The 27,032-nt window shown below is 43.8% G+C and overlaps 1 protein-coding gene across 2 annotated transcripts in view; it reads right to left on the reverse strand.

Moving 5' to 3' along the window:
- LOC124045955 (rho GTPase-activating protein 20-like) overlaps window positions 1–27,032 on the reverse strand; it is a 119,674-nt gene that overhangs the window by 61,778 nt on the left and 30,864 nt on the right. The window contains exon 1 of one of the 2 annotated variants that reach the window (XM_046365820.1): window positions 16,118–16,242. The exons of the other annotated variant lie outside the window; for it this stretch is intronic. The gene's annotated coding sequence lies outside the window, so the exon portion shown is untranslated. Of the gene's footprint in view, window positions 1–16,117; window positions 16,243–27,032 lie in introns of those variants that run through there. 2 annotated transcript variants of the gene reach the window in all.

Raw genomic sequence — 27,032 nt, forward strand, 5'->3', positions numbered from 1 at the left:
TATTTCTCAGAACATGAATAGACTGACAAGTTTCAGAAGAAAGTCTTTGTTTCTGGCCATTTTGAGGCTGTAATCAAACCCACAAATGCTAATGCTCCAGATACTCAACTAGTCTAAATAGTCTAAATAAGACCAATTTTATTGCTTCTTTAATCAGGACAACAGTTTTCAGCTGTGCTAACATAATTGCAAAAGGGTTTTCTAATGATCAAGTATCCTTCTAAAATGATCAACTTGGATTAGCTAACACAACGTGTCATTGGAACACAGGAGTGATGGTTGCTGATAAAATGCCTCTGTACGCCTATGTAGATATTCCATTTTTTTTTTAAATCGGACATTTCCAGCTACAAGTCACTTAACAATGTCTACACTGTATTTCTAATAAATTCGATGTTATTTTAATGAACCAAAAATGTGCTTTCTTTCAAAAACAAGGACATTTCTAAGTGACCCCAAACTTAGTGTACCTTTGATAGCTTGCTAGCTTGCTAGCTAGGTAGCTCCCATGCCAATTTCAAGTCTTTCTAAAAAAAAGCGTGCCCAAAGTGAACTGCCTGTTACTCAGGCCCAGAGGCTAGGATATGCATATAATCGGTATAAGTTTCTAAAACTGTTAAAATAATGTCTGTGAGTATAACAGTATATCTGCACTGGTCCACTGTAACCACTCAGGACAAAGTGAGCACCTTGTTTCTTGTCAGAATCTTGAGCCTCATTTTGTTAAAGGTGGGGTAATGACCGATGGAATAATGTGCTTGTATCCTTTTTTTATTTTATAAAAACTCATATGGCAGGTAAAAACCCACGGTCAAACCATCTGGGAAAAAAAACATAATTCAGCCCACCGCTGTTTCCAATGGCTGTCATGTTTAATATGAAGGGAAAACCTCCCAGATTGCAGTTCCTATGGCTTCCACTAGATGTCAAGTCTTTAGAAAGAGTGTCAGGCTTGTTTTGGGAAAAATTAGCTAGAATTTGTAGTTTTTCTAAGTGGCTCCCATTTTGGCTGTAGTGTTTTCATGCGCATGGATGAGAGCGCGTTCTTTGTTTTTTATCTCCGGTAAAGACAATAATGATTCTCCGTCTTAAATTTGATTGTTTATTTACATATTAGGGTACCTGAGGTTTGATTATAAACGTTGTTTGATTTGTTTGGAGAAGTTTATTGGTAACGTTTGGGATTCATCTTGTATGCATTTTGAAGGAGGGAAACCGATGGATTATTGAATGAAGCGCGCCAGCTAAACTGAGTTTTGGGAGATATAAAGAAGGACTTTATCGAACAAAAGGACCATTTGTGATGCAGCTGGGACCTTTTGGAGTGCCAACAGAAGAAGATCTTCAGAGGTAAGGCATTTATTTTATTGTTATTTCTGACTGGTTGAACAATTGTTAACCTGCCTGGTTGAAAAATGTTTTTAATGCTTTTGTGTGTGGGGCGCTGTCCTCAGATAATCGCATGGTGTGCTTTCGCCGTAAAGCCGTTTTGAAATCTGACACAGCGGCTGGATTAACAAGAAGTGAAGCTTTTTTATGATGTATGACAGTTGTATTTTCATGAATATTAAATATAACTATTTCTGTAATTTGAATTTCACGCTCTGCAATTTCACCGGATGTTGTTGAGGTGGGTCGCTAGTGGAACGCCAGAAAGATTTTATGAGAAGGGAGAGAATGAGGATCGGAACTGGAACATAGAGCTCCATCCCCCTCTTTTTGCAAGTTGTGGGCAAGACTATGGGCCAAATGTCCCCTCCCCTTCCAATATTCGAAAGATGCTAACACACCTGCGAAATCATGATTTGTCCAAAGCACCGGAACTAATGCTACTCGTTAGCTCACACATCCAGTTGTATCATGACATGTATATAGTATGTTTACATAGTGTGTCCACGAGAGATAAGAAAAAAAAACATTACTGAAGTTTGTCAGACGTTATTTAAGTTTTTTTATTTATTTTTATAATTAATTATTCTTTATTTGATTGCACATTGACTGTGTTGTGTTTGTTTGTTACAGTTAGCGCTGTAATCAATTTGTCTGTCAGTAGGGTCAAAGATTTGTAATGCTCTTCATGGATGGATCAAAAGGTTTGGTTTCAGAAAAGGAGCTTCTGCTTTCAAAGAGCAACCTGCTACCGATTCTGGGAAGACTTAGGTGGTGGTGATATCCCTTGTTTATCAGTTAAGAAAAGATAGAGTGGGAATTTGAGATGGATTCACTCAGAGCACCTTGGAATGTGAATACAAGATGTGTCTTTCTTTGCGTTTAGAATGTGTGAGTGTGTTGACATTGGTGCTGCAGATGAATTTTATGGGGGTGTGAGCAGAAGAGACTGTAAGACCTAAAAGCCTACACAGATCTATTTGGGTTCTGATGGGCATGAGTGGGTCTCTTATATACAGTACCAGTCAAACGTTTGGACACACCTACTCATTCAAGGGTTCTTCTTTATTTTTTTACTATTTTCTACATTGTAGAATAATAAAGACATCAAAACTATGAAATTACACATATGGAATCATGTAGTAACCAAAAAAAAGTGTTAAACAAATCAAAATATAGTTTAGAATTTAGATTCTTCAAAGTGCCCTCCCTTTGCCTTGATGACAGCTTTGCACACTCTTAGCATTCTCTCAACCAGCTTCATCTGGAGTGCTTTTCCAACAGTCTTGAAGGAGTTCCCACATATGCTGAGCACTTGTTGGCTGCTTTTCCTTCACTCTGCGGTCCAACTGATCCCAAAACATCTCAATTGGGTTGAGGTTGGGTTAATTTGGTTAAGAGAGATTATCCGTTCACCTACTCTGCGTCTCACAAAGGCACGGCGGTTGGAACCAAAAATCTCAAATTTGGACTCATCAGTCCACATTACAGATTTCCACTGGTCTAATGTCCATTACTCGTGTTTCTTGGCCCAAGCAAGTCTCTTCTTATTATTGGTGTCCTTCAGTAGTGGTTCTTTGGAGCAATTCAACCATGAAGGCCTGATTCACGTAGTCTCCTCTGATTAATTGATATTGAGATGTGTCAGTTACTTGAAGTCTGTGAAGCATTTATTTGGGCTGCAATTTCTGAGGCTGGTAACTCGAATGAAATTATCCTCTGCAGCAGAGGTAACTCTGGGTCTTCCTTTCCTGTTGTGGTCCTCATGAGAGCTAGTTTCATTATAGAGCTTGATGGTTTTTGCGACTGCACTTGAAGAAACTGTTCTTTCTGTTCTTGAAATTTTCCTGATTGACTGAACTTCATGTCTTAAGGTAATGATGGACTGTCATTTCTCTTTGCTTATTTGAGCTGTCCTTGCCATAATATAGACTCTGTCTTTTACCAAATAGGGCTATCTTCTGTATACCACCCATACCTTGTCACAACACAACTGATTGGCTCAAACACATTAAGAAGGAAAGATATTAACTTTTAACAAGGCACACCTGTTAATTGAAATGCATTCCAGGTGACTACCTCATGAAGCTGGTTGTGAGAATGCCAAGAGTGTGCAGCGCTATCATCAAGGCAAAGGGTGGCTACTTGATTCCATGTGTTATTTCATAGTTTTGATGTCTTCATTATTATTCTACAATGTAGAAAATAGAAAAACCCTTGAATGAGTAGCTGTGTCCAAACTTTTGACTGGTACTGTATGTCACGTTTGAGTCAGGTAGTATTAGTTCAACACCACAGAGTGAGTCCAACCTCTCTCTGCCTCTATGTGTGGGCTGGTGAAATCTAACACTGGGACTCTTTGAAGATGGTCACAAGAGAGACTAATGGACAGTTATATTTATTAGTGGGACTCGTGCCAAAAACACGCACGCTAAACATCCACATTTAATGAAATCTTTTGTTGCCATAGCAGGAAAACTGGTCCTGAGGAGAAATAATGGAGCCACAAACCTTCACATGCTAAAAATAGCTCTAATAATCAGGGAGAGGCCCCTATGTTTCTCTCCATATACTCTTTCAAAAGAGAAGCAGGGCTTCTTTCCCTCCCTCCCCTCAGTCTATCTCTGCCTCCCTCCTCAACAGATGAGACAGACTTGTGGAAAGACTATGTGCGCTCTGTTATCATGTAGTGATGATAAAGTGAAAATGCAGCCGGTAGATAGGAATTTAAGCACTGTGAAGCCTATCAGATAAAAGTAATGACAGAAATCCATGTCACATTTAGGAGACAAGAGACACAGTGCCTTCAGAAAGTATTCATTCTCCTCGACTTATAGAATAAATCAAAAGCTCCCATCTACCCACAATAACCCATAATGACAAAGTGAAAACATGTTTTTAGAGATCTAGCCTGTGCTTAGGTCCAGTCTACATGTAAGATTTGTTTATTACATTTTTTTATTTCACCAGGTAGGCTAGTTGAGAACAAGTTCTCATTTACAACTGCGACCTGGCGAAGATAAAGCATAGCAGTGTGAACAGACAACACAGAGTTACACATGGAAGATTGGGAAGATTGTTCCTTTTAATTAGATCTGCTTTCATGTTGTTGTGTAATGGGATAAAGTTTTCTTTCTGCATGTTGTTTGTTGTCACTTATTAAGAATTCTAAGTATTTAATATGTTTGTGGTCCACTTAAAGAATAGCTGTAGATCATGAGTTATTCCATTTATTTTTTGTGTTGCCATTATTTAAATTTTTTCCATGTACATTTAATATCCTGCGATTTTAGAGTATTCTGAAACTAGGACATCCCTGTCTTGAGCCCCTTTCTAAAGCAAATTCATCAGATAACATATTATTTGTGTATTTTTGCTTTAGGATATTTATATAATATTTTTATGAAATCTATTATTTCAGCTGAAAAGTTGAAATCTTCCAACATTTTGAATAGAAAAGGCCATTCAAGACGATAAAAAGCTGTTTCGGCTTCGGCATTTTTTTTGCATATTGTATTATAATGAAATTTTTATTTTATTTTTTTGAAAGCTATTTTTAATAAACCCTGTTTGATTAATATGTATCAAGTCTGGTATGACTTTTTCCATTAAGTTATTTACACCACCTACCTCTCATAACATTGAAGAAATGAAAAGACAGAAGAAAAAGGGAGATGAGAGAGGAGGTATAAAGCAAATAAATGTCATTCTCTCTTTCTTGTGTGTGATGGATGTGAGACGAGGGTTTGCTTTCTGCCACTTCTCTCCAGAGAAAGACACGAAGCCCTGACGAAACATGATATATCTGACACAGGTCAGGTTCTCCCTTGCGTGTACTACCTGAGGTTGCCACTGGAGGGCACCCTGGGGTTACTTCTAGTATCCAGGTGACCCTGATTGGGCTTATTAGGATCACCTGCTGGATGACTATTTAGGTTCCTCTGTGGACTTTGTCAGTTGCTCAGGTCTCATGTTTTGTTCAGGGTTCTCATGTGCCATTGCGTTGTTGTTTTGCTATGAAGACCTTAAGTAAATATTCTGGATTTACCCTTACCTCTGCCTGCTGTGTTTCTCTGCATGTGGGTCCAAGTTCGTACTAGCACCATTGTCACAGTAGACCTGGGCCACAAAATGGACCCAGCAGAGATTTCTCCGTCGTCCGAGGGACACTTCGAGCTCCACCACTTACGGTCGGCTCTCACTCACCATGGAACAGTGATTGGTCACCATGAGGCGCGGCTGAAGAAATTGTCGGAGGATTTAGGAACTCTTGTGTACACTCTGCAGATGGGACAGACGGGAGCAACTGCTGCTGCTGCACCTGTGGCGGTTTCTAACCCTCCACTTCCTACCAGCTCATCATCTTCCTCCCCACCGGAGCACTATGAAGGGCATCCTGGGAGGTATCCTGGGTTCCTGTTCCAATGTTCATTGGTCTTCGAGCTGCAGGCATCAACGTTTCCCACTGAGCGTTCCAGAGGGGCATATGTCATCTCCTTGCTCTCCGGACGGGCTCTGGCATGGGCCACGGCTATCTGGGAGCAGCAATCAGACATTTGTTTCAATTGGCAAAGCTTCACCCAGGAGATGAGGGTTTTTGATCACCCCATCAGTGGCAGGAACACTGCTCAAAGATTCATTGCGATTCGGCAGGGCAGCCAGAGCGTAGCTGATTGACTTTTGGATGCCTGCCGCTGAGAGAGGTTGGAATATAGAGGCACTTTACTCAGTCTTTCTGAATGGACTCAGTGAGGTTCTCAAGGACGAACTGTCTTCCCAGGACAACCCTGACACTCTGGAGGAGCTTATCGTATTGGCCATCCAGATTTACAATCGGCTTCGGGAACGTGGTCATGAGGACGGAGGGGTTCCTTGTTGGTTCCAGTGTTTCCGGCCCCGCTGAGGGAGTCGATTCTTCAATTGTTCCACTGCTGTATGCTGGGCCTGCTTGTCCTGTACCCTGGCAGGGTTCTCAATTCGGCTATGGTTCTCCTTCATATCCTTTAGAGGAGCCGATACAATTGGGAGGCAGCAGACTTTCCGCTCTAGCTCAGCTAGTATTCAGCATGTTTTCCACCTTCACAGACTTCCTCTGGACATAGTCTCCGACCGGGGCCCCCCAGTTTGCCTCCAGATTTTTGGGGGAATTCTGTACTCTTCTGGGGTCATCAGCCAGTCTGTCCTCAGGTTATCACCCTCAGTCCAATGTTCAAACTGAGCAGGTGAACCAGGATCTGGAGACAACCTTACAGTGCTGTGTGTTCACCAACCCCGCCATTTGGAGTCAGCATCTTCCATGGGTGGAGTATGCACACAACACTCTCCAGTGGCCTGCCACCATTCCAGGTGTTGTACGGTTACCAGCCCCCCCCTGTTCCCAGATCAAGAGATTGAAGTGACGGTTCCGTCCGCCGGAACTGGAAGAGGGCTCGGTCAGCGCTCCTGAGGTCCTCAGCTCGGGTTCAACGACAGGGCAACCGTCATCGCCGTCCGAGTCCCCTCCTGAGTCCAGGCCAGATGGTCTGGTTGTCTACTAGGAATCTCCCTCTACGTGTGGAATCTAGGAAGTTGGCTCCCAGGTACGTTGGTCCATTCAAGGTTCTACGACGCATCAATCCAGTCGCCTATCGCCTTAGTCTTCCCTGGTCTATGAGGGTTCATCCCACCTACCACATCTCCAGACTCAAGCCTGTGGTGTTCAGTCCTCTGGTTCTGGCCACTCGGCCTCCACCTCCGCCTCGCATGACAGCCAGCCTACACGGTGTGATGCATCCTCTCCAGTCTATAATTCTGGCAAGGCACTCAGTATCTCATGGACTGGGAGAGTTACAGGCCTGAGGAAGGTTCCTGGGTTCTGGCCCAGGACATTTTGGACTCCGGACTCATTTGGGACTTCCGTCAACATTCAGCTACCCCTGGTGGAACGTCGGGAGTTGTTCCTTGAGGGGGGGGGGTGGTCCTGTCACAGGTCAGGATCACCATTGAGTGTACTACCTGAGGTTGCCACTGGAGAGCACCCTTGGGTTCCTTCTAGTATCCAGGTGACCCTGATTGGGCTTATTGGGATCACCTGCTGGATGACTATTTAGGTTCGTCTGTGGACTGGGTCAGTTGCTCGTACTAGCACGAGTTCGTACTAGCACAATTGTCACAATATCTGTACATTTTAAATCTGCCTGTCAGCAGAAGAACTGACCATAGGATTTATCTGCAGTGTCAATCAGATGACTAAGAAGAAAAGGGAAAACCAACAAATATTTAAACCATGGCACAGTACAGGGATTATTTGTCAAATCGAGACACTGTGTTATGTTGGCTTTCAGAGATTGAATTGACATCATGACACAAAGCACCCCGATACAAAGCAACTTGCTTTTACATGCTTTGAAAGCAAATAAATTACAGCAAAGTAATTAGTCATATAGCATCTCAGCAAGCAACTGTCCATGTAAACATAAAACTGTCAGCAATATGGTTATATGGTAATTAATTAATCATTGAACCGTTGAAGGAATTATAAACCACCTAATGTTGTTCTCTTCTCTTTGGTTGGCTTCAGACTCTGAAACAAGATTTCCCTCTCTCCCACAAAATGTTGCTGTGTTCAATAAAAATGTCTCTATTTTCTCCTTCCCGCTGTCCTGTCTGTCCTCCATCATCTGCCACATCCCAGAATGGAACAGTATAACTGGATGAACCAGATGCTCCAGTGCTTGAAGGAAAACTGTATTCTCTGCTCTCTCTCTGAATTCTGCAAAAGTGCACATGAAAGTCAGTTATGTTCAATTTTTAAGAAATTGACACTGAATGAACTGCCTTCTAGGCTGGCAAGGGAAGTTTCACACAGCGGGAGGTTTAATGCTTAAAACAGAATAAGTATTATTTTTACTACCGTATTCCCCAGCCAGGAGTCCCAGTTGCAGAAGCCACCGTGGCCCAACCAACCTAATGACCTAATTGCTTCATGGATGGCTTGGGAGGTGGAGCAACCCAGAGAGCCCAACTAAACCAGCTAATGTATTTGGCCATCTTGAAGCAGCTTGGCTCACAACATTCCAACTACGATGTGGAAACAATCCCACCGACATCGGCCCCAGAGTAATATTTCCAGAGCAACAGATATAGAAGACAACTGTGTGAGTTATTGAAACCAAACCACAGTTAGAAACATCATACCCCTCTTCCTCATTCTTTAGTGTCTAATTGTTCAATCTGACCTCTAGATCATGTTGCAAAGAAAGAATGAAAGATCTAAAATTGACTAGATCAGGGTTGAGCATCTGGCAGCTCGCAACAGTAAATTGAGACCCCAACTCTGGGTCTCAACTTAGTGTTGCGAGTTAGAATAGTAGAATTCACCAGGTGCAATTTCAAAATTTGGTTGTGCATCATCAGTTTTTCTGTTGTTATGTCAGTCACTGATAGTCAATTAGCCCATGTCAGCAAAACATTTTTAGATTGCTAAGTTAGCTGGCCACTAAACTCTAAACTTATCATGGTCGAATTACCAGCCGAGGGGCCACCATTGATTTTGATAGTCAGTCTCACTCAGATATCATATTAAAAATGTAAACATTTCGCTCCATCCTATGGCAAAATGTGTAGAATTGCAGGGCATTAGCTGTAAAACATCTAATTTTCCTCTCCACCCCATGACAAAATTTGTAGAACTGCACAAAATGTACTCTAATTTATTCTCATCTCCGCTGTCAAGAGGGCGGCCACAAAAATGTGAGATGGGGGGTGGATGTGGGTACTCAGACCCGCAAGCAACTGCGGCCCCTCATGATAAGTTCAAATTTTTTGTGGCCCCCACCCCAATTAAAGTTGCCCATCACTGGACTGGATAGTATTTCTCCATTTCTCCAGTGGCCTGTGTCACAACAGGTAGTCATGTTGACTCGTGTTGTCTTCAGGACATCTGTGAGGGCAGTTGAACAGCAGAGGGAGGTCCTCTCCACACCCCCCCACACCCCTCCATTCTCTCCCACTCCAGCTTCTTGCCCCTCTCTCTGCTCTCCATCAGAGTCCTCAAAGTTGTTGTCCAAAAGTTGTCAGAGCCCATTTCATCATTAACTCTATTATCCCCCCATACCTCCATTGTTCCCATACCTTCATCGTTCACCTCCTCCTTAAACTGAAAACACAGGGTCATTGAGACATCTAAACCACATACCCCCCTCTGAGTGGTACAGTGTAAAGGCTTCTGCATGCCCTGTTTCGGCTGGCGCCTGACTAAAATCGGCTAGGTGAATGGAATGAGTGTTCTCGCATAATGCCCTTAAAACAGGGGTTCCCAGATTTTTTCCACTCGGGGCCCCCCTTCTGGCATTAGGGAACATCCTGCTCCCCCCTGCATGCACGCGCCACACAAACCTTTCACACCCCTTTTGTTGGTGGAGAGAATTTTGCAGGTTTAAAGCTTATTTTCTGCAATTCTAAACACTTTGTCATGGGTGCAAAGAACATTTTTCAGTTTTAAAGCACATTTTCTTGCAATTCTATACATTTTTCAATGTCTAATGTGTATTCATGTGATATTTGAGTGACAACAAAAATTACAACAATATCTATGGGCTAAAAAACCTAAATTAAAAAAGGTTTGCTGACATGAGCTACTTGATCTGGACATTTCTATTTATACATAGCTCTATGCAATGACTAACATGACAAGAGGAACTGATAATGCACTACCCAATTTAGAAATTGCACCTTGTGCATTCTACTATTTCAACTTTCAAGAGCACATTTAAAGCCGGACTGTGTTCCTTAAAAAATAAGGGGCAAATTTGGGCAGTCTTGATACAACAATTTGAACAGAAATACAATGGTTCATTGGATCCGTATAACATTTTGCACATACACTTTTGTCATCTAGTGGCCAAAATCTAAATTGCACCTGGGCTGGAATAATACATTATGGCCTTTCTCTTACATTTGAAAGATGATGGTACAGAAAAAATATTTTAAACGTTTTTTTTTGTATTATCTTTTACCAGATCTAATTTGTTATATTCTATTAGATTAATTTCACATTCCTACAAGCTTCAAAGTGTTTCCTTTCAATTGGTTTCAATATTATGCATATCTTTGCTTCAGGTCCTGAGCTACAGGCAGTTAGATTTGGGTAAGTCATTTTAGGTGAAATTTTTTAAAAAAGGGGGCGGATCCTTATTAACAGCAAAAAGTAGCAAATCTGATGTTGGAGATAATAAAATATGTCTAGTGAGATATAATGTAAATCCACAGTGAGATACAAAATGACCATACATGGGAAATATTTGTTACAGTATTAGTGTTAGCCACCTGTTGATTAGGCAACAATTGGACCCCCCCCCATACACTCTACTTGTTGTGTGTGTGAGTGTTTGTTTATCTACACACATTAGGGTGTGTGTGTGTGTGTGTGTGTGTGTGTGTGTGTGTGTGTGTGTGTGTGTGTGTGTGTGTGTGTGTGTGTGTGTGTGTGTGTGTGTGTGTGTGTGTGTGTGTGTGTGTGTGTGTGTGTGTGTGTAAGATAGAGAGACAATGCACATGCATTAACACATGCAATCCACACTTACATTTACTTTATAGTAAATGTTTACTGGAATGTAAAACGTATGGAAGACCTATAGCACATTCCTGTTTTATGCCCCCCAACACTCCTGCTCAGTGTTATACTGTTAGTACTCACATGGTGTCAATATATAATATATATAATAATAATATATGCCATTTAGCAGACGCTTTTATCCAAAGCGACTTACAGTCATGTGTGCATACATTCTACGTATGGGTGGTCCCGGGAATCGAACCCACTATCCTGGCGTTACAAGCGCCATGATCTACCAACTGAGCTACAGAAGGACCTATATATAGCTAATCAATTCCAAAACAAAACATCTCCAGCATGGTTTTGACATTATAGGTCTCTGGTGTTTCATTACCCTGTGAACTACCATCAGAGAGACTGCCATAGTCATGGGGCTCTGGGTAAATGTCTGCACCGGCACCAAATCGGTCACATACTGTACATATAGTCATATACACTCAGCGGACAGTTTATGAGGTACACCCATCTGGTATCATGTCGGACACCTCTTTGCCTCCAGAACAGCCTGAATTCTTCTGGGAATTGATTCTACAAGGTGTAGTGGTATTCAAGGGTTGCTCAATTGGTATCAAAGGTGGGATACCTAGTCTGTTGTACAACTGAATGCCTTCAACTGAAATGTGTCTTCCGCATTTAACCCAACCCCTCTGAATCAGAGAGGTTTGGGGGGCTTCCTTAAATCGACATCCACGTCTTCGGTGCCCAGGGAACAGTGGATTAACAGCCTGGCTCAGGGGCAGAATGACAGATGTTTACCTTGTCAGCTCAGGGATTCAATCCAGCAACCTTCGGTTACTGGCCCATCGCTCTAACCACTAGGCTACCTGCTACCCCATCAAGGGACCTAACATGTGCCAGGAAAACATTCCCCACACCATTACAACACCACCACCAGCCTGTACCATTGACACTAGGCAGGATGTTGTTTACGCCAAATCCGGACTCTGCCACTAGCATGACGCAACTGGAACCGGGATTCGTCAGACCAGGCAAAGTATTTCCACTCAATTTTCCTATGTTGGTGATGGCATGCCCCTGAAACAACTTCCTCTTGTTTTTAGCTAATAGGACCGGAACCCGGTGTGGTCGTCTGCTGCAATAGCCCATCCGTGACAAGGACCGAAGAGTTGTGCGTTCCGTTATGCCGTTCTGCACACCACTATTGTACTGCATCGTTATTTGCCTGTTTGTGTCCTGCCTGTTAGCTTGCACGATTCTTGCCAGTCTCTTTCGACCTCTCTCATCAATTAGTTGTTACACCATTCTCAGTAAACGTCAGACACTGTCGTGCATGAAAAGCCCAGGAGGCCGGCCATTTCTGAGATATTAGAACAGGCGCGCCTGACACCGACGATCATATCACGCTCAAAGTCACTTAGGTCACTCCTTTTGTCCATTCTAGCGTTCAATCGAACAGTAACTGAATGCCTTAATGCCTGTCTGCCTGCTCTATATAACAAGCCATGGCCACGTGACTCAGTATCTGTAGTAGCAAACCATTTGTGAACATGGTGGTGTTCCTAATAAACTGGCTACTGAGTGTACATCACAAGGTCACAGATTGTCACAGGAAACACTGAACCACATATTACAGTGTATGGCAAAGATACTGTATATGCCAAATATTAATTGAGGCTGACATGATGTTATGGATATCATGTCTAGAGGTAGAAGATAGCCAAAGCCATCTATCTGAAATGAACAAAATACTTCACATGATAACTATGTTAACCCAAAAGAAACACTACAAATTCCACAGCTAGTGAGCCAGACTGGATCAACAGGTTTCTTATTCACCGCACGCGTCATCTAAAAACACATGCCTGAGCCCACATTTCCAAGGCCCCTGCCACCATTGTTGAATTATACCCCATTACGAAGCATGAACAAGTTTGTCCATAGGGTAGAAAATAACAATTAGGTAAGGTAAGGTAACGTAGTCTGGTTTTTGACTCACTTTAACCTGGTAGAACTCTACACAGCTCCTAGACCTGTCCCTCTTAGGATCTTCAGGATTGCCGTCTCCCAGTAATAGCTCCATGTCAAACTTTTTCTGTCCCAGTGGCATCGCCGCTGGGTGTATGTCTGAGTTTCTGTGTGTAGTTGAGATACAGCAAGTTTGTCTAACTTGACTTATGTAGCTCTTCTTTTTCTCTTTCTCACCTCTCTCCTTCCCTCTCGGTCTCAGACGTGCCCTACCTACACATTCACATCAACAAGTGTCTGGGTGTGTGCTGCCTCAGGTCCTGGTAGCAAACAGGTAGTGAGAGGATATCTGAAGCTGAGCGGTATTACTCAGTCTTTCATTTGTAAATGGAGAAAGCCTGGCTAATCTAATCACTTCTCCGCTCTTTGGCTGGCCTAGCTTTCTCCTGGCTGCTCCATGCATGTTGTCCCATCCAGAGTAGCCCCAGTGTGGATGGGTGAGTCAGGCATTGTGCTCCTCTGTACAGGCTAGCTCTGTCCATCCCTCTCAGCTCAGCATTCTGTCAGGTGGAAGATCTGCTCACACACACAGGCCAGGGGGGAGGGGATAGGGGAGGGGCTCAGGGGGTAGGGGGTGGGGTTTAGGGCATCCTCCATACAGATTTTAAAAAGGAGGGAAGCAGGGAGCAAATCATCACTAATCCCCAACACCCCCTCCCTTCGCCGCCCCCGCCCTTTGTTGTCCTGTCGCCCTCCCCAATGTGGTCAGCAGAGCTGTGGGGTGATGATTGTGAGGGGGGGGGGGCAGTGTGTGTCACTGCTTTGCAACCTACACACGCACAGCATACACAGCATACACAGCATACACAGCATACACAGCATACACAGCATACACACACAAATAGACAAGCTTTGTCATTGCAGATATCTGTTTTGAATGCTGTCACTTAACATATTACTCTCTATCTCCAAATTCCACGTTACTCTTCTCCACCTCTGTGTGAATTCTCATTGAACTCCTCTATAGCCAGTCAGCTCTTCAATCGCTCTTCTCCCCTTTCTGTGTCCTCTATTGCCTTATCTCAACCTCTCCTCCCGTTTATGCTTGTAGATGAGAGAGGACAGAGAGAGGAGAGGGAGTGGAGACAGTGGATCACTTAAGCCTCTTTGTAATGTCCAGACTAAACACTGCAGTCAGACAGTTCAGTGCTGCGGCAACCTAGACAGACTGACGGCTAAAGGCGGAGGTCAGAATAACAAACAGTGTAGACTGAGTCTGTCAGTGTCACTCAGGGCTGCTCCCTGTCCATGGGCTCCTTCACACCAAGCACTGATTCAATGCCCATTCAAACTGTCTATGTTGACATGAAAATAAATGTCATTGTTTTGTCCCAAGAACCACAAAACTCATGATAGTAAAGACAAGCAGTGCTTGTCTTCTGGTTTGGCATTGCCCACTCTCATGCAAGTCACACTTGTTGGGCTAAGAGTATGCGCTTTGTATCTGTCTGTCAGGTAGTGTGTGTACTGTACAGAGTATACCATACATTAGGAACAACTTCCTCATATTGAGTTGCACCACCCCCTTTAACCCTCAGAACAGCCTCAATTCGTCGGAGCATGGACTCTACAAGGTGTCGAAAGCGTTCCGCAGGGATGCTGGCCCATGTTGACTCCAATGCTTCCCACAGTTGTGTCAAGTTAGCTGGATGTCCTTTGGGTGGTGGACCATTCTTGAAACACACAGAAAACTGTTGAGCGTGAAAAAACCCAGCAGCATTGCAATTCTTGACACAAACTGGTGCGCCTGGCACCTACTACCATTCCCCGTTCGAAGGCACCTTAAATATTTTGTCTTGCCCATTCACCCTCTGAATATAGACACACATAGACAATGTCTCAAGTCTTAAAAATCCTTCTATAACCTTTCTCCTCCCCTTCATCTACATTGAAGTAGATTTAACAAGTGAAATCAATAAGGGATAATAATAATAATAATAATCATAGCTTTCACCTGGTCAGTCTATGTAGTGGAAAGGGCAGGTGTTCTTAATGGTTTGTATACTCAGTGTGTTTGTGTGTATGCGTCTGTCTCCATGTACTGTATATGTGTGTGTGTTTACATACATGTACTATACAATACAGAACGTTGCAATGTCTTACTGAACATGCGCCAGGTCGGACAGCCAGTCTGTTGGCACAAAAAACGGGGTAATAAAACACATTCTGTGTCTGTAAACCTCTCTGTCAGCAGAGAGGATTAGGGGATTCCACCCCTTCCTGCCTACCACCAACAAAATGTCAGACTGGCAGCCATGGTTAAGGAGGTTTGGTGTGGAAACCAAAACACACTGAGAAATATATAGGAAACCATCCCTGTAGAGCGCAGTCAAAAATGTGCTCTCCCTTATCTCTCCCTGCTTACCCTGTCTTTCTTCCCCCTCTCTCCCTCCATACCTCCATCCGTACCCCTTCTCTCTCTCCTTTGCTCTGCACCCTAAAATTAACATATGGTTATTGTCCAAATCAAATTAAAATCAAATTAATTTATATAGCCCTTCATACATCAGCTGATATCTCAAAGTGCTGTACAGAAACCCAGCCTAAAACCCCAAACAGCAAGCAATGCAGGTGTAGACGCACGGTGGCTTGGAAAAACTCCCTAGAAAGGCCAAAACCTAGGAAGAAACCTAGAGAGGAACAAGGCTATGTGGGGTGGAGATTATAACAGAACATGGCCAAGATGTGCAAATGTTCATAAATAACCAGCATGGTCGAATAATAATAAGGCAGAACAGTTGAAACTGGAGCAGCAGCACGGCCAGGTGGACTGGGGACAGCAAGGAGTCATCATGTCAGGTAGTCCTGAGGCCCAATGTTCATAATTGTCAGTTACACTGTTACACGATAATTGTTGCAGACCTAGGCAGGAGTTAGGAAATGTGTGTCAGGGTTCAGCCTCATTTGGATTTTATGGCTAACATGCTGACTAGACCGCACATGCACCATCGTGCGCATCTTGATTTTGTCCATCCACACCAGACGCGATCAGGACACGCAGGTTGAAATATTAAAACAAACTCTTAACCAACTATATTAATTTGGGAACAGGTCGGAAAGCATTAAACATGTATGGTAATTTAGCTATCTAGCTTGCTGTTGCTATCTAATTTGTCCTGGGATATAAACATTGGGTCGTTATTTTACCTGAAATGCACAAGGTCCTCTACTCCGACAATTAATCCACAGATAAAAGGGTAAACCAAGTTAGTTTCTAGGAATCCCTCCTCCTTCAGGCTTCTTCTTCTTCTTCTTCTTCTTTGGACTTTATATGGCGGTCGGCAACCAACTTTAAGGTACATTATCACCACCAACTGGACTGGAGTGTGGACCTCAGTTCATCTTTTAATCACCCACGTGGGTATATGCTCCTAAAAACCAATGAGGAAGAGGGAGAGGTGTGACTTACAGCGTGTCAAGCGTCACAAATAGAACGTTATAGAAGTTATATTTTAGCGCCTGGCTACGCAGATGCTCATTGACACGTGTGAGCAGTGTGGGTGTCAATGATTGAATAACATGTACATATGTGTACATTTATTTTGGTGTGGTCAACATGTCAGAAGGTTTCGGCTGAGGTAAAGAGCTGCATGCCACACTTTATGCAGGCTTGAGTGTCAGATATGCTGGCAGAAAGAGGCTGGCTCGAGATATACTGTAATTCTGTCACACAATAGAGCTATTTATGATAGCAGGCTTTTGTTAGTGTGTTGTCATGATGCAAACATACACACTGACATGACTATGTAATTATATGGTAATGAAGCGAAGGTTTCTAACCCTAGAGCCAAGGTCCCCCTGAGAACACAACACAATGAACATGGAGGGAAAGTTTGCCAAGACCACCTGAGTATCTGAATATTATTCACAGTTCATAAAGTTTCTCAATACATACATTTAAAATCACTGAAAGTACACTAGTCAAAAATAACCGAACACTTAGCCTTAACCAGTCAGTCTTTGCAGGAGTTAACCTCTTCTCTGAGAGAGATGTTGCAAGAGAAAAGGTCTCTCTGGGAAAGACGGACATATTTTGATGAAATGTGAGACTACTTAGTTTTATGTATACTTTGTTGATTAAGTACCATTAGTGTTAGAAAACTTATCACAACATGCATACGTTTATGTTCTCCAATTTCAATAGTTTATGAAAGCAATGAGTGTGTATATGTAAGAATTTAACTCCTATCAGCACGCTAAGAGGCAATGTATTTGTTTTATGTAGTACATTTATGTAGTTTATGTAGTCATTTATCATGATGGGGATTTTCTCTACCTTAAGTTAGGACAGAGTTTCACCAAATGCATGGAATTATGTTAAAGAAAATATCCTTACACACACATGCACACAAAACTCAATCTAAACAGCCTCAATGTAGCAGCACCAGTAGCCCTTCACACCACATTTTAAAACAACAACCTTTGCTCTCGTCTTCTTTGCTAATGGGATCATGGCCCACTGAAGCTTTATTAATCCCTAGCAGTCAGCTGACAAGTCATGCTAACAATGATTTTAAAGGGAGAAGGTAAGAATACAACCAATTAGATATATTTTTGCCTGGGCCAACCAGGGCCCACAGTCATCCCACCACAACACTGTGTTTTTACTTAAAACTATTCAAATTATTTTCCCGCAGGAGAGCTAGACCGTTAGACAGAGCGTGTCCTCAGGCAACACGGTGATTGTTTGAATAGCACTAGGCTAGCCAACCTGATTAGCACATAATGAGAGAAGCAGGCAGGGCTACAAGGGGTTAATGGCTGCTGTTGAAACCTAAGGATATGAACTAGCTGCTTGCTAATAGAGAGGAGAGTGGAGTATTACTTCATTAATCCTAACTTGGGAAATTGTTTTATCACAGCATGCATAATAGCAAGCTAAGCTGCTAGCCAGGCTAACATCTACTGTTGCTTCATCTCTCACTCAGAAACTCAAACTTCCTCCCCTATGTCTGTCAGTCTTTGTGCATCTGTGTATGTAGGGGGGACTCACTGGGTTCCTTGCAGTCGCTCTGGAGCGAGCGGTCGCATCTGCACCTCGTTCCGCAGGTAGTATAACTTTTCATTACATTTCATTATAGTACAACGGTTTGACTTGTCTAATCTTAGCAATTTCTTCTTAGCTAGCTACATAGCCGTCTTTGTATCAAAGATAATTGCGTAATTATCGTATTTCGTCGTCCTAACGTAGTCTTCACTGCTATTTGCCCAGCAGCTAGCCGGCTAGCAATGTTAGCTAGCCAGCTCACATTTCATTACATTTCATTATAGTACAACGGTTTGATTTGTCTAATCTTAGCAATTTCTTCTTAGCTAGCTACATAGCAGTCTTTGTATCAAAGATAATTGCGTAATTATCGCATTTCGTCGTCCTAACGTAGTCTTCACTGCTATTTGCCCAGCAGCTAGCCAGCTAGCAAACGTCCACCGAATAGCAGCACTGTAGAAACTATTACACTCAACTGAACGACTTGATTAGTGTAGTGTTAGCTAGCTACATAGCTGTCTTTGCTGTCTTCGTATCCAAGATAATTGTGTAGTTTAGAGTGTGTAGTCTTAGAGTGATTATCTTAATTTACCGAGGTTAGCTAGCCAGCTATTTGTCGTCCTTAACGTAGGAGAAACTGCTAGCTAGCCAACAGCTAGCCAACGTCTTCCGAATAGAACTCAACAACCCGGTCGCATTCCGCTTCGCTCCACAGGTAGTATCACATTTTCATTTCATTTCATTACAGTACAACGGTTTGATTTGTTTGATCGTAGCTAGCTACATAGCTATCTACATAGCCGTCTTTGTATCAAAGATAATTGTGTAGTCTAGAGCGATTTTCTAGGTTAGCTAGCCAGCTATTGTCGTTCTTTTAACGCAACGTAACGTAATCAACACTGCTACCTAGCCCCCGAATAGCAGCACTGTAGAAACTATTACACTCAACGGAACGACTTGATTAGTGTAGTGTCAACAACGCAGCCACTGCCAGCTAGCCTACAAAGTCAACAACGCAGCCACTGCCAGCTAGCCTACTTCAACAGTACTGTATCATTTGAATAATTTTAGTCAATAAGATTCTTGCTACGTAAGCTTAACTTTCTGAACATTCGAGACGTGTAGTCCACTTGTCATTCCAATCTCCTTTGCATTAGCGTAGCCTCTTCTGTAGCCTGTCAACTATGTGTCTGTCTATCCCTGTTCTCTCCTCTCTGCACAGACCATACAAACGCTCCACACCGCGTGGCCGCGGCCACCCTAATCTGGTGGTCCCAGCGCGCACGACCCACGTGGAGTTCCAGGTCTCCGGTAGCCTCTGGAACTGCCGATCTGCGGCCAACAAGGCAGAGTTCATCTCAGCCTATGCCTCCCTCCAGTCCCTCGACTTCTTGGCACTGACGGAAACATGGATCACCACAGACAACACTGCTACTCCTACTGCTCTCTCTAGTCCGCCCACGTGTTCTCGCACACCCCGAGAGCTTCTGGTCAGCGGGGTGGTGGCACCGGGATCATCATCTCTCCCAAGTGGTCATTCTCTCTTTCTCCCATTACCCATCTGTCTATCGCCTCCTTTGAATTCCATGCTGTCACAGTTACCAGCCCTTTCAAGCTTAACATCCTTATCATTTATCGCCCTCCAGGTTCCCTCGGAGAGTTCATCAATGAGCTTGATGCCTTGATAAGCTCCTTTCCTGTGGATGGCTCACCTCTCACAGTTCTGGGCGACTTTAACCTCCCCACGTCTACCTTTGACTCATTCCGCTCTGCCTCCTTCTTTCCACTCCTCTCCTCTTTTGACCTCACCCTCTCACCTTCCCCCTACTCACAAGGCAGGCAATACGCTCGACCTCATCTTTACTAGATGCTGTTCTTCCACTAACCTCATTGCAACTCCCCTCCAAGTCTCTGACCACTACCTTGTATCCTTTTCCCTCTCGCTCTCATCCAACACCTCCCACACTGCCCCTACTCGGATGGTATCGCTCCGTCCCAACCTTCGCTCTCTCTCCCCCGCTACTCTCTCCTCTTCCATCCTATCATCTCTTCCCTCTGCTCAAACCTTCTCCAACCTATCTCCTGATTCTGCCTCCTCATCCCTCCTCTCCTCCCTCTCTGCATCCTTTGACTCTCTATGTCCCCTATCCTCCAGGCCGGCTTGGCCCTCCCCTCCCGCTCCGTGGCTCGATGACTCATTGCGAGCTCACAGAACAGGGCTCCGGGCAGCCGAGCGGAAATGGAGGAAAACTCGCCTCCCTGCGGACCTGGCATCCTTTCACTCCCTCCGCTCTACATTTTCCTCCTCTGTCTCTGCTGCTAAAGCCACTTTCTACCACTCTAAATTCCAAGCATCTGCCTCTAACCCTAGGAAGCTCTTTGCCACCTTCTCCTCCCTCCTGAATCCTCCTCCCCCCCTCCTCCCTCTCTGCAGATGACTTCGTCAACCATTTTGAAAAGAAGGTCGACGACATCCGATCCTCGTTTGCTAAGTCAAACGACACCGCTGGTTCTGCTCACACTGCCCTACCCTGTGCTCTGAACCTCTTTCTCCCCTCTCTCTCCAGATGAAATCTCGCGTCTTGTGACGGCCGGCCGCCCAACAACCTGCCCGCTTGACCCTATCCCCTCCTCTCTTCTCCAGACCATTTCCGGAGACCTTCTCCCTTACCTCACCTCGCTCATCAACTCATCCCTGACCGCTGGCTACGTCCCTTCCATCTTCAAGAGAGCGAGAGTTGCACCCCTTCTGAAAAAACCTACACTCGATCCCTCCGATGTCAACAACTACAGACCAGTATCCCTTCTTTCTTTTCTCTTCAAAACTCTTGAACGTGCCGTCCTTGGCCAGCTCTCCTGCTATCTCTCTCAGAATGACCTTCTTGATCCAAATCAGTCAGGTTTCAAGACTAGTCATTCAACTGAGACTGCTCTTCTCTGTATCACGGAGGCGCTCCGCACTGCTAAAGCTAACTCTCTCTCCTCTGCTCTCATCCTTCTAGACCTATCGGCTGCCTTCAATACTGTGAACCATCAGATCCTCCTCTCCACCCTCTCTGAGTTGGGCATCTCCGGCGCGGCCCACGCTTGGATTGCGTCCTACCTGACAGGTCGCTCCTACCAGGTGGCGTGGCGAGAATCTGTCTCCTCACCACGCGCTCTCACCACTGGTGTCCCCCAGGGCTCTGTTCTAGGCCCTCTCCTATTCTCGCTATACACCAAGTCACTTGGCTCTGTCATAACCTCACATGGTCTCTCCTATCATTGCTATGCAGACGACACACAATTAATCTTCTCCTTTCCCCATTCTGATGACCAGGTGGCGAATCGCATCTCTGCATGTCTGGCAGACATATCAGTGTGGATGACGGATCACCACCTCAAGCTGAACCTCGGCAAGACGGAGCTGCTCTTCCTCCCGGGAAGGACTGCCCGTTCCATGATCTCGCCATCACGGTTGACAACTCCATTGTGTCCTCCTCCCAGAGCGCTAAGAACCTTGGCGTGATCCTGGACAACACCCTGTCGTTCTCAACTAACATCAAGGCGGTGGCCCGTTCCTGTAGGTTCATGCTCTACAACATCCGCAGAGTACGACCCTGCCTCACACAGGAAGCGGCACAGGTCCTAATCCAGGCACTTGTCATCTCCCGTCTGGATTACTGCAACTCGCTGTTGGCTGGGCTCCCTGCCTGTGCCATTAAACCCCTACAACTCATCCAGAACGCCGCAGCCCGTCTGGTGTTCAACCTTCCCAAGTTCTCTCACGTCACCCCGCTCCTCCGCTCTCTCCACTGGCTTCCAGTTGAAGCTCGCATCCGCTACAAGACCATGGTGCTTGCCTACGGAGCTGTGAGGGGAATGGCACCTCAGTACCTCCAGGCTCTGATCAGGCCCTACACCCAAACAAGGGCACTGCGTTCATCCACCTCTGGCCTGCTCGCCTCCCTACCACTGAGGAAGTACAGTTCCCGCTCAGCCCAGTCAAAACTGTTCGCTGCTCTGGCCCCCCAATGGTGGAACAAACTCCCTCACGACGCCAGGACAGCGGAGTCAATCACCACCTTCCGGAGACACCTGAAACCCCACCTCTTTAAGGAATACCTAGGATAGGATAAAGTAATCCTTCTCACCCCCCCCCCTTAAAAGATTTAGATGCACTATTGTAAAGTGGCTGCTCCACTGGATGTCATAAGGTGAACGCACCAATTTGTAAGTCGCTCTGGATAAGAGCGTCTGCTAAATGACTTAAATGTAATGTAATGCAAATGTACGTCATTGTAATTGCATCTGTGTATGTACGTCATTGTAACTTGTAATTATTGCCAATGACTTGTTCTCGGGGACAAACATTTATTGAATATCATCTTTCACTCTATAAGCTCAGGGTTTAAGGAGGCTGTTGGCTTTCTGCCATAACTGTCTGAAGCTATAAAGCTCCTCTCACTCCCTATGTCTGCCACTCTCCCCTCTCACCCTATCCATCTCCCTTCGTCTACCTTTCACTCTATCCATCTCTCTAACTTGTTTATGTCCATCTGTAGGATGAACTCTTCACTCTCCCTCTGTCTCCTTCCTAAAAGTGTTTATCCATCACTGAAGTTTTATGGCCCCGCGAAATGAAAGGAAAAATCATAAATCTTTTGATATGGAACCAGCAATGACTTTTTTGTCTGCTATCCAGGCAGTAAATATAACCTATGTTCTTGACATGCCAGAGTTAATCTGCTGAGGGAAAGTTTATAAAGACATGTGGTTTACATGTAAGTACCATTAGCCTGTGAGTCTCTGCTCATGGGTGTCTGGTTGTTATTATGCCCAGCCTGGGAACTGGAAGAGGGCAGGAGACAGGTAGAGTCACATAAAAGACAAAAAGGTGAGGTGAGTCACTGCCTGGACACGACAGACAAAAGGACAGGACGCATCACTCAGTCACAGGGGGATCAAGATATTATCACTGCAGTGTTTGTGCATTACTGGGTTACACACAGGTTGGTATGGGCTTCCAGTTGAAGTAGGAAGTTTACATACATTTAGGTTGGAGTCATTAAAACATGTTTTTCAACCACTCCACAAATGTCTTGTTAACAAACTATAGTTTTGGCAAGTCGGTTAGGACATCTACTTTGTGCATGACAAGTCATTTTTCCAACAATTGTTTACAGACAGATTATTTCACTTATAATTCACAGTATCACATTTCAAGTGGGTCAGAACATACACTAAGTTGACTGTGCTTTTAAACAGCTTGGAAAATTCCAGAAAATTGTGTCACGGCTTAGAAGCTTCTGATAGGCTAATTGACATAATTTGAGTCATTTTGAGGTGTACCTGTGGATGTATTTCAAGGCCTACCTTCAAACTCAGTGCCTCTTTGCTTGACATCATGGGAAAATTAAAAGAAATCAGCCAAGGTCTCAGAAAAAAAATTGTAGACCTCCACAAGTCTGGTTCATCCTTGAGAGCAATTTCCAAACACCTGAAAGTACCACGTTCATCTGTACAAACAATAGTATGCAAGTATAAACACCATGGGACCACGCAGCGGTCATACCACTCAGGAAGGAGATTCTGTCGTTCTGTCTCTTAGAGATGAACGTACTTTGGTGCGAAAAGTACAAATCAATCTCAGAACAACAGCAAAGGACCGTTTGAAGATGCTGGAGGAAACGGGTACAAATGTATCTATATCCACAGTAAAACGAGTCCTATATCGACATAACCTGAAGGCAACTCAGCAAGGAAAAAGCCACTGCTCCAAAACCACCATAAAAAAGCCACACTACGGTTTGCAACTGCACATGGGGACAAAGATCGTAATTTTGGAGAAATGTCCTCTGCTCTGATGATACAAAAATAGAACTGTTTGGCCATAATGACCATCGTTCTGTTTGGAGGAAAAAGGGGGAGGCTTGCAAGCCGAAGAACACCATCCCAATCGTGAAGCATGGGAGTGACAGCATCATGTTGTGGGGGTGCTTTGCTGCAGGAGGGACTGGTGCACTTCACAAAATAGATGTCTTCATGAGGCAGGAAAATTATGTGGATACATTGAAGCAACATCTCAAGACATCAGTCAGGAAGTTAAAGCTTGGTCGCAAATGGGTCTTCTAAATAGACAATGACACCAAGCATACTTCCAAAGTTGTGGCAAAATGGCTTAAGGACAACACTGTCAAGGTATTGGAGTGACCATCAAAAAGCCCTGACCTCAATCCTATAGAACATTTGTGGGCAGAACTGAAAAAGCGTGTGAGAGCATGGAGGCATACAAACCTGACTCGGTTACACCAGCTCTGTCAGGAAGAATGGGCCAAAATTCACCCAACTTATTGTGGGAAGCTTGTGGAAGGCTACCTGAAACTTTTGACCCAAGTTCAACAATTTAAAGGCAGTGCTACCAAATACTAATTGAGTGCATGTTAACTTCTGACCCACTGGAAATGTGATGAAAGAAATCAAAGCTGAAATAAATAATTCGTGCTGATCCTAACTGACCCAAGACATTGAATTTTACTAGCATTAAATGTCAGGAATTGTCAAAAACCGAGTTTAAACGTATTTGGCTAAGGTGTATGTAAACGTCCGACTTCAACAGTATGTGTTTGGTATGTTATTGTGTCTGGTATGTTATTGTGTCTGTCGCCGTATGCAACAATATATTGATATGGACATCAAAATTAGACAAATATTCCAAATTAGACAAATATTCAAAATTAGACAAATATTCAAAATTATTGTCTCCCCCCCACACACACACACACACACACACTTCTGACATGCCTCAGCAAACAGTCTGACCTGTGTATCTCCTTATGGCCTCTCCAGGGAGACCCCTATTTTTTTTACAACATAGTCATCATTACCTGCTCTTAAGAAAATGTGTTTAGTACCTACAGCTTTATTATGTTAGAGAGGGCGGGGGTGAGGGAGGGCGGGGAAGTGAGGGCAATATACCGAAATTACACTCAACAAAGGGCCAAGAAAGAGTCAGATTTAGGAAGAAGAGGACCACTGTTGCTAGGCATTGAAAGTATATATGCAGTGACCAAAAAGCCTTCATGTATGTACACTTCATCCATACATACACACTCCACCAGTTTATATCCCTGGCTTTCCATTGGTCAGTTGGAACAATGGGGCCGTCTATTCCCTCTGACAGGTGTCCTGACCTCTTGGGTATTCGTCATCTACAACGCTCCAGGTTAACATTCCTGAGTTGTGATTGGGTGGGGAGAAGAGGAGGAGGGAGTCAGGGGTGCAGTCATCCAGTAAGGTATGTCATCAATCAGTTGGCTATGCTATAGAACTGTAGTGGGGTTATGAAATGTTTATGTAGCTACAGGCCAGTGCTGCTATGTCTCTTTAGAATTGATTAAAGAACAAGTACACTGAACAGTTGTCTGTATACTCTGCAGAGATAGGTTGACAATACCTTATGATTTAGTGCTGTAGTCTATAGAAAGGGTAGGGGCACAGCTTTGGTAAAGCTAGTGACCTACAAAAAAGAACGAAACATAACAATCCTTCAATCGTTCTTTAACCAGGCAAGTGACCTGAGGGAACCTTGAAAAAGAGCAGGTGAGGAGAGAAGAGAGCGAGAAAGAAAGTGTGTATTATCTACCCACTCATTAGTCTTCTGAGTAATCTTGAGGGGTGTTCTGCACAAAAACAAAGGAAATCGTGACTACTGACTGTTGTGCCTATTGTTTGGTACAGGGCACGCAGCAGGCTGGCACTGACAGTAATCACACTGATTCATATAATCTAGTTATCTGCTTCTGTTGTCAGCACTCCCTCTCACGCATCTATTAAGAACATACATACATGATGTCCTCAAGCAGTAATTTGTGTTAAATTTTCGTTAGGAACACCACTAATCTATCACATAAAATGACAAATTAGAACACATTTAGTTTTCCACGATCCAGCATGTAAATGTACTACCAAGAATCTTAGAGAGACTATAAACCCTAGCGTCTGATCTCGCCAGTAGCCAATAAGCCAATAACTCCAATCAGACATGGCCTTTGGAAGCTGACTCCATGCTCCTGCTCTGACTCAGTTTCCATTGACCCATATTGGGTTTTATGCATGCTAAAGTTATCCCCATCATGATTTTATTATCTGTTTATATTCTCCCTAAGCTGCATGCTGCTTGCGTGTTGCTGACCTAATTCTGGGGCTGTAGATGAATTTATGTTGGGTTCAATCCTCTCCATGGCTAACATATGATGCAGGGTCTCGTTAATCTAATCTATCTATAACAGCCACCATGATGCAGCAAATTAACCCCTTTTGTGAGAGAGGCTCTCTGGCTTCAGTGCTAATGGGAGAATTGGCATCATCTGCTAACTTGGCTGGCTTGAAACACTATTCAGGGCTATTCATCTGCAATGGAGACAATAGCCTAGCATGCTAAAGCCAGGCGGGCAGCCATCAATAATCAGTAGGGGAGAATATCAAATCAGCTGGCTAACCCAGAGTGATTGTGATGTTTTAAATGACCAAATGTCAAAGGTGAAATTACCTAAACATACACATACTGATACATAACATTGCTAGTTTTATATTTTGCAGAAACAAACTGATAGTTGGGTAGTAGTATACTTTAGTGTGGACAAGAGACACATGGCTTGTCCTCACAACATCTAGTAAATGTCAGAAGAAATGGTTCAGAATATGTTTTTCACCCCAATCTTGCTGATACTGGGGAAATAATTTGACCCCAATTGACCTGAAATAGTTGAAGCAAAGTCATATATGAGAGAGAGAGAGAGAGGAGAGAGAACATAAATAAGGAAAAGAGGACGGGTCCAGTCCCTTTGAGGAATATTGCGCGTGTGTACTTTTAAACTCGGACAAAACAGAAATGCTTGTTCTAGGTCCCAAGAAACAAAGAGATCTTCTGTTGAATCTGACAATTAATCTTAATGGTTGTACAGTCGTCTCAAATAAAACTGTGAAGGACCTCGGTGTTACTCTGGACCCTGATCTCTCTTTTGAAGAACATATCAAGACCATTTCAAAGACAGCTTTTTTCCATCTACGTAACATTGCAAAAATCAGAAACTT

The sequence above is a fragment of the Oncorhynchus gorbuscha genome, linkage group LG01 (genome assembly GCF_021184085.1).
Source record: "Oncorhynchus gorbuscha isolate QuinsamMale2020 ecotype Even-year linkage group LG01, OgorEven_v1.0, whole genome shotgun sequence".
In the NCBI taxonomy this organism is placed as follows: Eukaryota; Metazoa; Chordata; class Actinopteri; order Salmoniformes; family Salmonidae; genus Oncorhynchus; species Oncorhynchus gorbuscha.